Source organism: Hyperolius riggenbachi, chromosome 7 (genome assembly GCF_040937935.1).
Source record: "Hyperolius riggenbachi isolate aHypRig1 chromosome 7, aHypRig1.pri, whole genome shotgun sequence".
In the NCBI taxonomy this organism is placed as follows: Eukaryota; Metazoa; Chordata; class Amphibia; order Anura; family Hyperoliidae; genus Hyperolius; species Hyperolius riggenbachi.
In genome coordinates, this window is record NC_090652.1 from 195,810,361 (window position 1) to 195,827,196 (window position 16,836).

The window sequence follows — 16,836 nt, forward strand, 5'->3', positions numbered from 1 at the left end:
CACCTCCCTAAGATCCACAAACTGGGCATTCCACCAGAGGGCAGGCCCATTGTGGCTGGAATTGGGTCTCTGGGGGAGCGCCTGAGTGAGTGGATAGATTCAGTGTTACAGACCCTTGTGAGACACCTTCTGGGTTTCATTAGAGACACGAAGCATCTTCTTCCCAGTCTGGATGGCTTTACCTGGAGGGAGCAATATACATGGATAACTATCGATGTTAAGGCCCTTTATTCATGTATACCCCACAGTTTGGCCATTGAGGCTATTAAACATCATCTTGTAAAATATTCCGTCTGACCTGATGATCTTCAGACCTTTATTTGCCTGGCCATTAAGTACCTCCTGACTTGCAATTATTTCATGTTTGATGGCGGCTTCTACCTCCAGAGGTGTGGCGCCTCCATGGGGGCAAAATTTTCTCCATCCCTAGCCAACCTCTACATGGGGTGGTGGGAGGAATGACACATCTTTGGGGGTGGGGGCCACCTTCTGGGGGATGTTGCGTGGTACGGGAGGTACATCGACGACCTTCTTTTTGTCTGGAAGGGGGCTCCTGAGGACATTCCCGCATTCATGGGTCATCTAAATTCTAACGCCCTTAACCTGCAGTTCACTTCCAGTTGGGAGGTCAACTCAATAGATTATTTGGATGTCACTTTGGTAGGGGATCCTATCCAAGGGAAAGTACATACCGGGACTTTCCGGAAGCCCTGCAGTGGTAACACCACTCTCCGAGCCACGAGCTGTCATACGGTGCATACCATCCACGGGGTCCCTGTCGGTGAATTTATCAGGGCCCGCCATAATTGCTCGGAGGCAGCCTGGCTCAGAGAGGAATTTTGGAGGGTAGAGGAACGTTTGCGTGAGAGGGGTTATCCACAATGGATGATTAGGAGGGGCAAAATGCGGGCAAACTCTAAGAGCAGGGATCAGCTTCTGGAGAATGTGAGTAATAATAGTGCCAACAACTCCAAGCCAACTTTTGTCACAACCTACAGTGTCGTATATATAACAAGATCGTCTCCATTCTCAAGAAATACCTCCCAATATTAGAGGAGGATAAGGATTTACAAAATGTTCTACAGCAGGGCGTACGTTTTGCGAGCAGACATGCTCCCACCTTGGCTCGATCACTTTCCCTGAGTCTATATGACTCCAGGCCTAGGACTTCTACTTGGCTTAACTTGTCAAGCTCGTATAAGTGCGGAGTGAGGACATGTCACTATTGTAACGTACATATGCGAACACGGGTTGCCACGTCAACTTCTAACGGGCACAGGTACCCCATTAAACAATTTATTAATTGGATGTACCAGCAGACCCTTACGCGCTAGAATAGGGGAACATTACTGTGGTCCAGGTTGGCTGAGTGCGAACGTTTCGAATGTGGCGAAACATTTTCGCCAGGTTCATCATGGTGACATGTCCTCTTTCTCCTTTTATGGTTTGGAAAGGGTATTTCAGAGCAAAAGGGGTGGGGATATATCTAAACAACTTATCAGCCGCGAGGCCCTATGGATTTTTAGATTGGGCACTAGGCTCCCCAAAGGTTTGAATTCCCATTTGGACTTAGCTCTGATTACTTGAATGCCGGTTGCCCTATAGCATGTAGCTGTTCAGTTTTCCAGTTTTTCTGTTTTAGTGTCTATTTAGTTGATTTTATGTATTAACGTTTTATCATGCATACATGACAGACTATGGGCTATCAGATGTCGTTTTTTATGTTGTGCATATAACGATAAGTGATCATAAGCTTTGACATTCAATATTTATCATAATGCTATTGTAAATATCCCTTCCAGTCTGTGGGGTTAGGGGAGTGTCTCTGGTTGAAGGAACCACCCCCTCCACAGGTCCACAGGAGTAGTGTTGAGCCGAAATTTCGCATTACTATAATTACGCATGCGAAATTTGCTATTACGATGCGAAATTATGGTAGCATAATTGCCATTAAAATCGTAATTGAAAATACCATAAGCGTAATTTTCAAAGCGTAATTTCGCGTTTCGTTCATAACGTAATTTCGCGTTAAACCATAACGTAATTTTGGATTCGCTTAATTTTCACGAAATTTAGCTTTTTTTTCGCGTTTTCGTCTGCATGGCGAATTTTAATGCGAAATATCACTACATGGCGAATTTTATATGCGTAACGCGAAAACGATGCGAAAATTAACGCTTACAGTAATATGAACTATTGCGTAATTACGTTATGTAACTACGCTTACAAACGGTTGCATGCAAGGCAAACGTAATTTCGCGATACCCACTGTAATGCGAAAATTATGCGAAAATTACGCTTACGCGGAATTTCGCGAAATCCTTCTTCATTACGATGATGTACTTACGGCCATAATCGTAATTACACGAATTACGCGAAATTTCGCGAAATCGTAATTAAGTCATTACGCTCATCTCTACACAGGAGGAGCGTATATAAGGTAATCTTGTGTCATTTCATCTCAGCTATGATTAACCGCTTGTCGCCCGCGTCACGCCAGTAGGCGTGACCGCGGCGGCAGCCCCAGGACCAGCTAACGCCAATTGGCGGAAAGTCCTGGGGCAGCAGTTTACGGGAGATCGCGCGCACGGTGCGCGCGCATCTCCCGCTTGGTGGGCGGAGCTGAGCTCCGCCTTCAGTCTCCGAGAGACTCGGGAGACTGTTACACGGCGAAACCGCCGTGTATTTACATGTGCAGCGCTGCAATCAGCAGCAGCGCTGCACTGGGGACAGCCGTGTGACCATGGGGGACAAGAGAGCGATCGGCTCTCATAGGCAGAAGCCTATGACAGCCGATCGCCGTGATTGGCCGGCTGGGGGGAGGGAGGGGATTTAGAAAAAAAAAAAAAAGAAAACGTCAAAAAATATTTAAAAAACAAACAAACAAATATTTATAAAACAAATAAATAAACACAGGGGGGGCGATCAGACCTCACCAACAGAGAGCTCTGTTGGTGGGGAGAAAAGGGGGGGGAGATCACTTGATCACTCAGTGAGGCGCTACACCTGCTATGCTAATGCCGAAATTCTGTTTTGTCCCCACGTTTATTGCCTGATGAAGCGGGCTGGGCTAGTGATGGGCGAACACCTGGATGTTCGGGTTCGGGAAAGTTCGCCGAACATAGCCGAGATGTTCGGCATGTTCGGGCCGAACCCCAAACTTCCCGAACATCCCGCTTTTGGGGGCCCTATGGGGTCGCAGGCATAAGGGGGGAGCATGCCCCGATCGCGGGGGGGGTCGGAAATTCCGCCCACCCCCTCCGCTAGCGCTCCCCCCTCTGCCCGCTTCCCCATACAAAAGTTTAAGCAAAGTACCTGTAATAGTGGATGGCCTGGCAGTGGCACTGTGGAGTGAGGAGGAGGAGTACGGAGAGTGACGCGTTGAGGGAGGCCGGGCAGCGGGCGTGAGGTCAGAGAAAGGGCGGAAGTACCACAAGGGTACTACCGCTGAACCGCCCGCTGCCCGGCCTCCCTCAACGCGTCACTCTCCGGACTCCTCCTCCTCACTCCACAGTGCCACTGCCAGGCCATCCACTATTACAGGTACTTTGCTTAAACTTTTGTATGGGGAAGCGGGCAGAGGGGGGAGCGCTAGCGGAGGGGGTGGGGGGAATTTCCGACCCCCCCCGCAATTGGGGCATGCTCCCCCCTTATGCCTGCGACCCCATAGGGGGGCAGTATTCGGCCGAACAGGGCCCTGTTCGGCCGAACAGGGACCCTGTTCGGCCCTGTTCGGCGGCCATTTAGTAGTTCGGGGCTAACCCGAACTTAAAAGGCCGAACACCATCAGGTGTTCGGCCGAACTCGAACATCACCCAAACAGGGTGATGTTCTGCAGAACCCGAACAGTGGCGAACACTGTTCGCCCAACACTAGGCTGGGCCTGCGAAACGCGTTGCACTTTTTTGGGGTACTATTTAATAAATGTGATTGCTACTATTCAGACAGTCTGCTTTATGGAGGTAAGTCCACCACTTCCTCCCAGCAAATTTTAAAGTTTTTATCCGCTTTTATCCTGCTGGCGCCTCTGTTCTCCTACTGCTATCTTTTTAGAGGCAAACTACAGTAACTCTTACACTTGTTTTTAAAGTTTTTAAATTACATTTACATTTATTGGACACTTTCTACCTCAATCTAGGTATCTTTATGTTATTTGTCAGTCAGCACAAATGTTTCCTACTACAGTGTGATCTAATATTTCAGTTTAGTAGTTTAGACCTTATAATTTCGTAGAAGAAAGGTAAATGCACTCATGGAATGGAAATAATCATAATCCGTAAGAGCATGCTGAGGATTACAAAGTAATGGCTTATTTGAAAAATTCATGAAAAGCAAATACTGACTCTTGCAGAGGTCTGCTTTTACATTACCTAATAAAAACACCCATAAAGGCACAGTTTTTAAAAAATGTGTAAAAAGAAAATGCTCTTTTTTGCAAAAATGATACCATAGTCACTGTAATGATTTATTAGAAGAAAATAGGCATAATGTTTAATAATTAAAAATATGAAACTGTCAGTGTGAATCATTTGGAGTTTATGTTGTTAGAAATAAAACAAAAAAGAGCAGTTAAAATATGGCATCTGCAAGTACACAATTGATCCACAAGGAGGAGATGAAACAATTATGTGGAATTTGTCTTGGGATGTGTCCCCCCCCCCCCCCCCCCCCGCTACCTAACAGACATGTTAAAACAACCATTTGCTAAATAAGTGCTCCTACTTCAATTGGAGCTACATTGCAGAAAGACAATGCTGCAGTCTGGAGCCAAATCCAAAATCCCACTACATGATGCGATTCTTTGTGCGATTTGATTACGATTCTATTTACGATCCGATTAAATCCGACATGTCCGATCAGGCATCGATTCAATTCAATGCAATTTGACATTGTTTTGCAATGGCAAATCAAATTGAATCAAATCGAATCCCGATCGGACATGTCAGATTTAATCGGATCGTAAATAGAATCGTAATCAAATCGCACAAATAATCGTATCGTGTAGATTGGGCTTTCATATGCTTTTACTTTCCAAATCTCCACACTCTCTCTATAGGAGGAGGAGGTACCTGGAGATGTCAGCCTCGACAGCTTGCTTAGTTTTTTTATGTTTGTTATATGAATTTTTGTTTTTTTAACAGTGCATTGTGCAACCCAACCCGGATAACCTTTACCAGTAAAAAATTATTGAGCTCAATGCCACTAGATCTTACATAATGTCCTTGACATTTAATACAGTGTATATATATATATATATATATATATATATATATATATATATATATATATATATATATATATATATATATATATATATATATATATATATATATATGTCCTTGTATTGTTTTGTATGTGTCTGTTAAAGCGGGAGTGTCACCATAAAAATCAAATTTCAACTGAGTGTAATAGTTGTGATAAAGATGCTAATCCTGCATTCAAAACTTTCAAACCTTTTTCTGCTGTTATGATTTGGAGTTATCACATACTTATGGAGCACTGTCCCTTTAGTAGTCAGTGCCAAACAGTTGCATGCTGGGGGTTCTTTTAATCTATAATATATTCCTCCTCTTCCCTTTATTTTCCTGTGAGCTGCTTATCTGAAACTTGATCCCCTGCGACATTGTGTTTATAAGCAAGGCTGAGGTGACTCAGCGATTGGAGGAGAAAAGAAAAAAGTAAAGGGCAGAAATGACATCACGAGTTAGCCTAAACTGTGGGCAAAAGACATGGCCCCCACCAGGAGCAGAATTATCTTCATTTACTATATAATATTCACTGAAATCAAAACGTGGACAGTACAATACATGTGTTATGTAAGTAAATCAAGTATTTATCTACTTATATATGTGTTTTTTCCCCTGGTATGGCTAATCCTACTGCTTTAACCACTTGACAACTGAGGCACTTTTCCCCTTGTGGACAAAAGCAATTTTCACCTGTCAGCGCTCCTCCCTTTCTTTCGCCAATAACTTAATCACAACTAATCACAACTAATCACAACGACATGATCTATAGCTTGTTTTTCTCGCCATCAATTAGGCTTTCTTTGGGAGGTACGTTATGCTAACATTTATTTTATTCCAAACACATTTTAATTGGAATAATAAGAAAAAAGGGGAAAAATTGATTATTTCTCAGTTTTTGGCAATTATAGTGTTAAATTAAAACGTTCTACTGTGGATAAAACTCACACATTTTATTTGCCCATTTGTCCCGGTTATTGCCCTAGTATAATGTATGGCACCAATATTTTATTTGGAAATAAAGGTGCATTTTTTTTTTAGTTTTACATCCATCACTATTTATAAGCCCACAAATAAAAAAATAACAGTATTATACCCCCTTTAAAAATTATTAAAAAAAGTTCAGTCCCTAAGGCAACTATTTATGTATTATATATATATATATATATATATATATATATATATATATATATATATATATGTATATTGAATAAAATGTTTTTTGATGTAGATTTACTATTTGGCCACAAGATGTCCTCAGTCATTATTTCCGATTCACGTTCGTAATGACGTGAATCGGAAGTAATGAGTGCACAGTAATTACAGGAAGATACAATGAATGCCAGCATCTATATAGACGCTGGCGTTCATTGAATCGGGGACTTAGAGTTATGAATGGGAACAGCGTTCCTATTCATGCATCTCCCCACTAACCGGCGGTAATGATACCGCCCAAGGCCGCACGCACGGGAGCTGGCGGCAGCCGCCCACTCCCATTGACTAACTTTCGCGTCCCTTGGACTTCAGAGGAAGTTTCCTAGGACATGATTATACTCCATCCGGTGCAGTAAGTAGTTAAGCAACTGCCAAGTCAAATTCCTTGTAAGTGCAAACTTACTTGGCCAAATAAATTGATTCTGATTCTGATCTGCATCAACACTTTTATAATGCCAGAATTAAAAAAAATACTGATCAGGTTTTCTCTTTGACAATAAAGTCTTGAAAAGTGGAGAACAAAAATATGGTGTCAGCAAATAGAAACCCAGCTTTCTAAGGCCCCATTTACACTTAATCAGTTGCTCTTAGTTGTAACTGAAAGGACAACTGATTTTTAAAGTAATGTCCATGTTTCCCAATGGCTCAGTTCACACTATACGGATTTTAACTGAAAGATTTTTCATAATACACTGCTATGGAGAAGAAAAAAAAAATGAATGCCAACTGATTAACCACTTGCCGACCAGGGGAATTTTCACTGATCGGTGCTGCGTGGGCTCTACAGCCCGCAGCACCGATCAGCAGTGCAGCAGGGCGATCAGACTACCCCCCTTTTTTCCCCACTAGGGGGATGTCCTGCTGGGGGGATCTCATCGCCGCCGGCCATTAGTGGGTAGCGGGGGGGGGGCTCCTCAAAGCCCCCCTCCGCAGCGTTTTGTGCGCTCCCTCCCTCCCCTTACCTCCCTCTCCCTTGCTGGGCTGCGCAGGACGGATAACCGTCCTGCGCATTGTGGGATAGGCTTCAGCCTATCATATGGCGGCGATCCCCGGCCAATGAGAGGCCGGGGATCGCCGATCTGACTTACGGCGCTGCTGCGCAGCAGCGCCGTATGATGTAAACAGCGGGGATTTCTTCCCCGCCTGTTTACATTTTGCCGGCGAGCCGCTATCGGCGGCTCTCCGGCTGTTCACGGAGACACCCTCCGTGAACTGACATGGAAAGGCCGCTCGATCGAGCGGCCGTTTCCATGGTAACCCGCAGACGACCAGTTTACGCCAATCGGCGTTAGCTGGTCGTCAAGAGGTTAAGTGTAAATGGGGCTTTACTGTACACAGGAAGAAAAATAAATAACTGACAGTTTTGAACTCACACACCATTAGTTCTTCCTGATACTGCTATTTAAACGTGGTGATAAAAAGCAAAAGTGATGAACAGAGTGTCTGAAACAAACCCCACTGCTCTCTATGGTTTCCTGTGGCATTTTACCACTAGAGGTGATTGAATCTGTCCAAATCAGATGTACAATTCAGGCCTTTGCTAAAGAAGCATTGTATGTGATATGCATCAGGCTAGGAGGAACTTCAGGAATAGCACAGTACATCTCCACTTTCCCGCTGGTTCCATACAAACAAACCTCCATTCATTCAACAGGACCAATTTTGCATGCAGTTGTGAGACCACAGAGCTCTGGGTATTAGACAGCTATTCTAGCAGCTTAGCTAAGCCTTCTATGGGTAGTTCCAGTACTTGCTGGTATGTATGCAATTAATCGAACAAGCTTCAAATGAGTATTAAACATGCAGTTAATTTCCTCGAAAGCATGTCCTTTTCAGCATATTAAACCTGCAAGCAATAACATACTGGTTCCATCTTGGTAGCAGGGCATTTCCACTTAACCACTTTGTCCTCCTTGACGTATAAAAACGTCAAGGAGGACAGGCGCGCTCCCGCGCGCTCCCGCGGCCGATCGCGTGCGTGCACGTGCACTCCCGGCCGCGGAGTCGGTAGCCACGGAATCAATGTATCTGGCTATGGAGCCCGATCATTGATTCCTCTCCCCCGCTGAAAAAGCGACAGCTTCTCTCGGAAGCTTCGCTCTTTCTGAAGCTGTGTCCCTCTAAGCGTACATTGTATGCTTAGAGTGACGTCATGTAAAAAAAACCGAGATTGCCATCTTGTGGCCAAAAAGTAATACTATAAGTAAATGCCCAAAAACATTACAATACACCAATCTTTCCCCAAATAAAACACTTTTATATCCCACCCTCCCAAAAATGCCCACATAAAATGTTTAATAAAAAAAAACAAAACATTACTATAAAAAAAAAAACACATAAATATTTACCTAAGGGTCTAAACTTTTTAAATATCTAGGTTATGCCTAATGATGTTGATCCAGGGATTTTATCTGATTGCCATCTGGAGTCAGGAAGGAATTTTTCCAATTTGGGGCTAATTGGACCATGACTGGAAGGAGGAGAGGAAAGCGCCGGCACTTGCTGTCATACACTTTATTGAGACAATGATAAAATTCATGCAGGAAATTCTTCCAGACAAAAAACGGAATAACACATACCGTGGGTTGATGCAACAGGTGTGGTGGGTGCAATGGGTGGGGTGCCTGACGGCCGTTTCGCGCAATATGCGCTTCTACGGAGGCTATACAGTATAGCCTCCGTAGAAGCGCATATTGCGCGAAACGGCCGTCAGGTACCCCGTCAGGCACCCCACCCATTGCACCCACCACACCTGTTGCATCAACCCACGGTATGTGTTATTCCGTTTTTTGTCTGGAAGAATTTCCTGCATGAATTTTATCATTGTCTCAATAAAGTGTATGACAGCAAGTGCCGGCGCTTTCCTCTCCTCCTTCCAGTCATGTTGTAACTTGGGCCTGAGCACGCTGAAGACACACTTTGTTTACACCTCCGTCTGGGGCTGCGCAGTGCTCCCTCTTCCCCCTCCTCCCCTTTCCTGGATGTGGAGCGACCTTTGCAGTGCCAGCAGCTTCTGTTTTCTTCTCTTACTGTCCCAGCTAATTGGACCATGCCTTGTGGGGTTTTTTTCGCCTTCCTCTGGATCAACAGGGGTATGTGGGGGACGGGCTGGAGTTGTACTTTGTACTGGTTGAACTCGATGGACGTATGTCTTTTTTCAACCAAAATAACTATGTAACTATGTAACTATGTAAAGATGAAATATTTCTCTCTATTTTTTTTTTTATAAGCTTGTAAATAGTGATGTGTGCAATACGGAAAAAATGCTCTTTTATTTCCAAATAAAATATTGTCGCGATACATTGTGATAGGGACATAATTTAAATGGTGAAATAACCGTGACAAATGGGCAATAACAATACGTGGGTTTTAATTATGGAGGCATGTATTATTTTAAAACTATAATGGCCGAAAACTGACAAATAATGAATTTTTTCATTTTTTTTCTTATTCTTCCTGTTAAAATGCATTTACATTAAAGTGGCTCTTAGCAAAATGTACCCCCCAAAGAAAGCCTAATTGGTGGCGGAAAAAACAAGATATAGATCAGTTCATTGTGATAAGTAGTGATAAAGTTATAGGCTAATAAATGGGAGGTGAACATTGCTCGGATGCATAAGCTGAAAACGACTGAGATGTTAAGTGGTTAAACACAACATCACTGGCTCGGTATAAGATCAAAGTGTAGGTGATTATAAGCAGGGTTTGCATAGCATTAGTGAGTCTTGTATAGCAGTAGTAAGCCTTGCATAGCATAGCATAGTCCCAATAGGAGCATACAGTCCAAAGCAGCATGGTCGTTACCTTGCTTGGGGGAACGCCAAATCCCCATAACTCATACTCCCCAGCGGGCAATTTCGCGTTACTATAATTACGCATGCGAAATTTGCTATTACGGAGCGAAATTATGGTAGCGTAATTGCCATTAAAATCGTAATTGATAATACCGTAAGCGTAATCTTCAACACGTAATTTCGCGTTTCGTTCATAACGTAATTTCACGTACAACAATACCGTAATTTCAAGTTAAACCATAACGTAAATTCACATTTCTTCGTAATTTCGCGAATTTCGTAATTACTTATTAGCTATAAAAAGAAATACATTTTAATTTTGAAAATGAAAGTAATTTCGTTTATAATAGTAATTACTAGACACAGGAAAGTGTCTGGGTATTGGAGATTGTCCAATCATATTACAGGCTTCTTTTGAGATACATCCTAAACAACCAATTGTAGTTTGACCTACCCTCCTAGTATATAATCTGGCAGCCATGTTAGTTTCACTTTGTGGGTTGTTGTTTCTGTAGGAGAAGGAGTGAGAGAGAGCACATTGCAGAACTCATATACACCATTTTTTTGCCTTTTCTAGCATTTTGCTTTATTTCAGTCATTGCTATAGACTGTGAGGAAGTTTATTTGTTTATTTAAGCAGTTATTTAAGCAGTTCAAGGGTGTATTGACAAGAAAGCTTTTTCGCAATAATTACACTGTGATCAATGAGAGTAATATGAACTATCGCGAAATTACGTTACGTAACTACGCTTACAAACGTTTGCATGCAAGGCAAACGTAATTTCGCGATACCCACCGTAACGCGAAAACTACACGAAAATTAACGCTTACAGTAATATGAACTATCGCGAAATTACGTTATGTAACTACGCTTACAAATGGTTGCATGCAAGGCAAATGTAATTTCGCGATACCCACTGTAATGCAAAAGCTACGCGAAAATTACGCTTACACGGAATTTCGCGAAATCCTTCTTCATTACGATTATGCACTTACGGCCATAATCGTACTTACACTAATAACGCGAAATTTCGCGAAATCGTAATTAAGTCATTACACTCACCTCTACATGTGGGTGACTCACACTCGCACTGTCCTGTTGGCGGCGGCTGTTGCTTTGATCTACCCGTGCTCAACACATCAGCGCGATGGCGGGGATCGATTCCCAAACAGCATGAGGTTGTAGCAGTGGATGAGGCCGGCCTCCTGTAGCTCCTCCCACCTACATGTTTCGCCCAATGGGCTTCCTCAGGGTGTGGCTTAAGGTAGGGAGGAGTGGTTCACCCTCTTTATACTTAGGTAGCGGTCTAATGTCACCTTGTCGGGCGCCATCTTGCTTACTGGTAACATTTGCCCATACGCCTCCGTCTAGCTTAGGATTCTCATATAGTTTAACACATGTTCCAGAGTATTATACTAGTGACAATTCATTGTTATACAGTGTTACAGAATGGTAGATGCATAGTGATTGAAGCATTCTCCCTTCATTTTGTTTTCCTCAGAAGATATAAGCTAGCAGCATTGCATCTCTCTCATTCACAGAGCCATCCATACAGCATACTATACACAGATTGTCCGTATGCAAAAAAAAACATCCTTAGCATCAGTACCAATGCTTATCCCTCAAGTCGTAAACAGGCCGAGGTCAGAACCGAGCATCAGATGTCTGTAGTACTGGAAGGATGAGACTAATCAAAGTGAGGGGCATGCCGGGTCATACACAGGATAACAATCAGGAGAATATACAATATACAATTGTTGAACTCGATGGACGTATGTCTTTTTTCAACCCAAATAACTATGTAACAATATACAAGACTGATCTAACTAGAGTACATATATATTGGCAGTGTCTGCATATATATATACACAGTATATATATATATATATATATATATATATATATATATATATATATATATATATATATATATATATATATATATGTATATATATATATATATATATATATATATATATATATATATATATATATATATATATATATATATATATATATAGCTCTGAAAACTAGCTGACTTAGGCACAATAGCAAGGCAAGGTCCAGCGCTCAGCATACTGATAGCTATAATGGGCACTGGACAACTGACAAGTCAGGACTTAAGTACTGAAGTGAAGTAGCAAACACGCCCCCTGGGACTTCCAGCCATTCAGCAACGCTCCTGCATGAGCCAGTGTCAGCTGACTCTACGTCAGCTGACACACCTCACACCCGCCTCCTCAGCCTACAAAGGCCGTTATGAATTGAGCGCGCCGCCTGGGGACACGGCCAGGACTGCAGCGCCACCGACTCACGCCCACAGGGGAGCCAGGGATGCCACCAGAGGAGGATGCAGTAAGCGGCCTCCACTGCTGCCCGGAACCACTAGAGGAGCCGTCGGCAGCAGCATCGGGCAGATTTTGTAACATTACCCTCCCCTCAAGGAGTAACCTCCGGACGCTCCCTGCCTGACTTATCAGGATGATGAAAATGAAATTCTTGAACTAATTAATCGGCATGAACTTGTCATGCAGGAACCCAACTTCTCTCCTCTGGACCATAACCATTTCAATCCACCAGGTAGTGCAGAGAATTGTGGAACTTCCTCGAATCCAGAATTCTTTCTATTTCATACTCAGGTTCCCCATCCACCTTAATTGGTGGAGGTGGATCAGAAGATGAAACATTGGCTGCCGGTTTCAATAAAGATACATGAAAAGACCTTACTCCCCTAATAGACTGAGGCAAAGTCACCCGATATACAACATTATTAATTTTCTCAGTAATAGGATAAGGACGAATATATTTGGGACCTAGCTTGGCAGATGGCTGACGAAGAGGAAGGTTGCGAGTAGACACTCATACCAGATCCCCCGGTGTAAACTCACACTCAGGAGACCGATGAAGGTCGGTCTGAAATTTTTGTTGAGCGACTGCTCTTTCCAAATTTTTCCTGACCTGAGTCCAGACTGTCTGCATGTGGGAGATCCATTCTTCCAAGACTGGGTGAGAAGAATGTGAGCTGGAGAATGAGGTAAATTTAGAACTCGGGCCATTGGCTACCTGAAATGGTGACAATTTGGTGGAAGAGCTAGAAAGATTATTGAAAGCAAATTCAGCAAATGGTAAAAACTGAAGCCAGGTCTCCTGACAGGCAGATACAAAACACCTGAGATACTGTTCCAAGGGTTGATTGGTTCTTTTGGTCTGACCGTTGGTCTCGGGAAGGAAACCAGATGAAAATAACAAAGAGATTCCTAAACGAGAACAGAATGGCCGCCAGAATTGGAAGATTAACTGAACTCCCCTATCAGACACAATATTCTCTGGAATACTATGTAAATGAAATACATGCTCTATAAATACTGTAATTCTGCCCACTCTTTGGTAGAAGGCAATTTACATAATGGAACAAAATGAGCCATCTTACTGAACCTGTCCACGATCACCCAAATAACACTTTTTTTTCACCAGAAGAAGGCAAATCGACTACGAAATCCATAGAAATATGGGTCCAAGGAACCTGAGAAATGGGTAAAGGCATCAAATTACCTCTAGGAGGGTTCCTAGAGACTTTGCTTCTGGCACAGATGTTGCATGCACCAACAAAATCCTTCCAGTCTTTCCTTACAGTGGACCACCAAACATGACGTGTTAATAATTGTAAGGTTTTAGTCTCGCCAGGGTGTCCTGCCAGTTTGGTATCATGAAACTGATGAAGCACCTAGAGATGAGCCGAAATTTTCGAAATTTCGAACTGCTTTTATTACGAATGCGAAATTTAACATTACGACCCAAATTCGTAATTTCGTAATTAATTTTCAAATCGTAATTTACAATTTCGTAATCGAAATTTCACTCCCGTAATGACGAATTTCGTGTCTCCAACCGAAATTTTACTTTTTCAGGTTTGTAAGGGTTTCTATCCCTCTAGATGCCTAAAATGAATAGCACAGTCAGTCAGTCAGTCAGTCAGTCAGTCAGTCAGTCAGTCAGTCAGTCCCTCCTCCTCTCTCTCTCTCTCTCTCTCTCTCTCTCTCTCTCTCTCTCTCTCTCTCTCTCTCTCTCTCTCTCTCTCTCTCTCTCTCTCTCTCTCTCTCTCTCTCCCAGAGATTTGTAGTATTTCAAAACCATACTCACATTCATGACATGTCCAGGGATCAAACCCAGGCCAACCACATGGAAGACAGCTATGCTCACCACCATACCACCAAACACACACTAAATAAACTGCTAACCTAAATCTTACTTGTAGACAGTCATATGAGACACATGCTGGGTGCAGGGCTTTGTGATTGGACCATGCGATAGAGTGAGGTGCAAAAATGAAATCATGCCTAGCAGAGGATGGTTTCACAGTGCTAAATGCTAGGCTGGCTGTGGTGCAATTGGTTAGTGTGTCTGGCTGGTAACAGCAAGGTTACAGGTTCAATTCCATCCAGGCATGTCTTTTCCTTTTGCGTTCAACAGTTGTCCAAACAGAGCCAACAGAGCCCCAGATAGCCATGTAGAGTTAGGTCACAGCTAGCCTGGCTGTGGTGCAATTGGTTAGTGTGTCTGGCTGGTAACAGCAAGGTTACAGGTTCAATTCCATCCAGGCATGTCTTTTCCTTTTGCGTTCAACAGTTGTCCAAACAGAGCCAACAGAGCCCCAGATAGCCATGTAGAGTTAGGTCACAGCTAGCCTGGCTGTGGTGCAATTGGTTAGTGTGTCTGGCTGGTAACAGCAAGGTTACAGGTTCGATTCCATCCAGGCATGTCTTTTCCTTTTGCGTTCAACAGTTGTCCAAACAGAGCCAACAGAGCCCCAGATAGCCATGTAGAGTTAGGTCACAGCTAGCCTGGCTGTGGTGCAATTGGTTAGTGTGTCTGGCTGGTAACAGCAAGGTTACAGGTTTGATTCCATCCAGGCATGTCTTTTCCTTTTGCGTGCGCGCGCTGCGCCATTGAACCCCATGGGGTATTTTGCGTGCGTAAAACTTTACGCATGCAAAACTTTGTGCTCGGTGTTTGGACAACTGTTGAACTCAAAAGGAAAAGACATGCCTGGATGGAATCGAACCTGTAACCTTGCTGTTACCAGCCAGACACACTAACCAATTGCACCACAGCCAGGCTAGCTGTGACCTAACTCTACATGGCTATCTGGGGCTCTGTTGGCTCTGTTTGGACAACTGTTGAACGCAAAAGGAAAAGACATGCCTGGATGGAATCGAACCTGTAACCTTGCTGTTACCAGCCAGACGCACTAACCAATTGCACCACAGCCAGCCTAGCATTTAGCATTGTGAAACCATCCTCTGCTAGGCATGATTTCATTTTTGCACCTCACTCTATCGCATGGTCCATGGTCCAATCACAAAGCCCTGCACCCAGCATGTGTCTCATATGACTGTCTACAAGTAAGATTTAGGTTAGCAGTCTATTTAGTGTGTGTTTGGTGGTATGGTGGTGAGCATAGCTGTCTTCCATGTGGTTGGCCTGGGTTTGATCCCTGGACATGTCATGAATGTGAGTATGGTTTTGAAATACTACAGATCTCTGGAGAGAGAGAGAGAGAGAGAGAGAGAGAGAGAGAGAGAGGAGGAGGAGGAGGAGGAGGAGGAGGAGGAGGAGGAGGAGGAGGAGGAGGGTTGGTTATTCATTTTAGGCATCTAGAGGGATAGAAACCTTTGCAAATCGTAATTACGAAAATTTGCGTAATTTGCGAAAATTACGAAATTTCGATTACTGCTAAAATCGTAATTGTAGTAATTTCGCGAAATTTCGGAAATTCGTAATTAGGTCATTACGCTCATCTCTAGAAGCACCTGTAGACGAAGGTGAATCGGTACATAGTATACATTCAAAGGTTTTCCAGGTGGACAGTCCTCCTGGAAAGGAGACAATACTTCAGACAGATCAGAGAAATCCTGGGTGTCAGTGGCGACAACCACACAGTGCTTTGGTATATTAGAAACAGGAGATTTGGGTTGTGAAACTTCCAAATTAAGACACCTGGACAAAGCATTGGCCTTCACATTTTTACTTCCCGGTTTATAAGTAATAGTGAAATTGAAAAGTGAAAAGAACAATGGCCATCATGCCTGTCTGGGATTGAGTCTCTTGACTTTTTCTACATACTCAAGATTTTTATGGTCAGTGTAAACCGTGAAGGGATGCTCAGTGCTCTCCAACCAATGTCTCCATTCTTCAAAAGCCATCTTGACTGCCAAAAGTTTCCTGTTCCCTATATCATAGTTACTCTCTGCCGGTGAAAATTTCTTAGAAAAAAAAGCACAGGGGTGCAAATGCTCTGGCTGACCCCAATATTGTGGGAGAACGGCCCCCACTTCCACTTCAGAGGCATCAACTTCCACACAGAAAGGCAATGAAACATTAGGGTCTGTTAATATAGGAGCGGAACAAAAAGCTGTCATCAGTGTGGCAAAAGCTTCACGGGCCGAAAATGGTCAATTAGAAGGATCAGCTCCTTTTTTAGTCAAATCTGTCAGAGGTGCTACCAAGGTAGAGAAATTCCTGATAAATTTGCGATAATAATTAGCAAATCCTAAAAAAAAGTAAGGCCTTAAGATCTCCG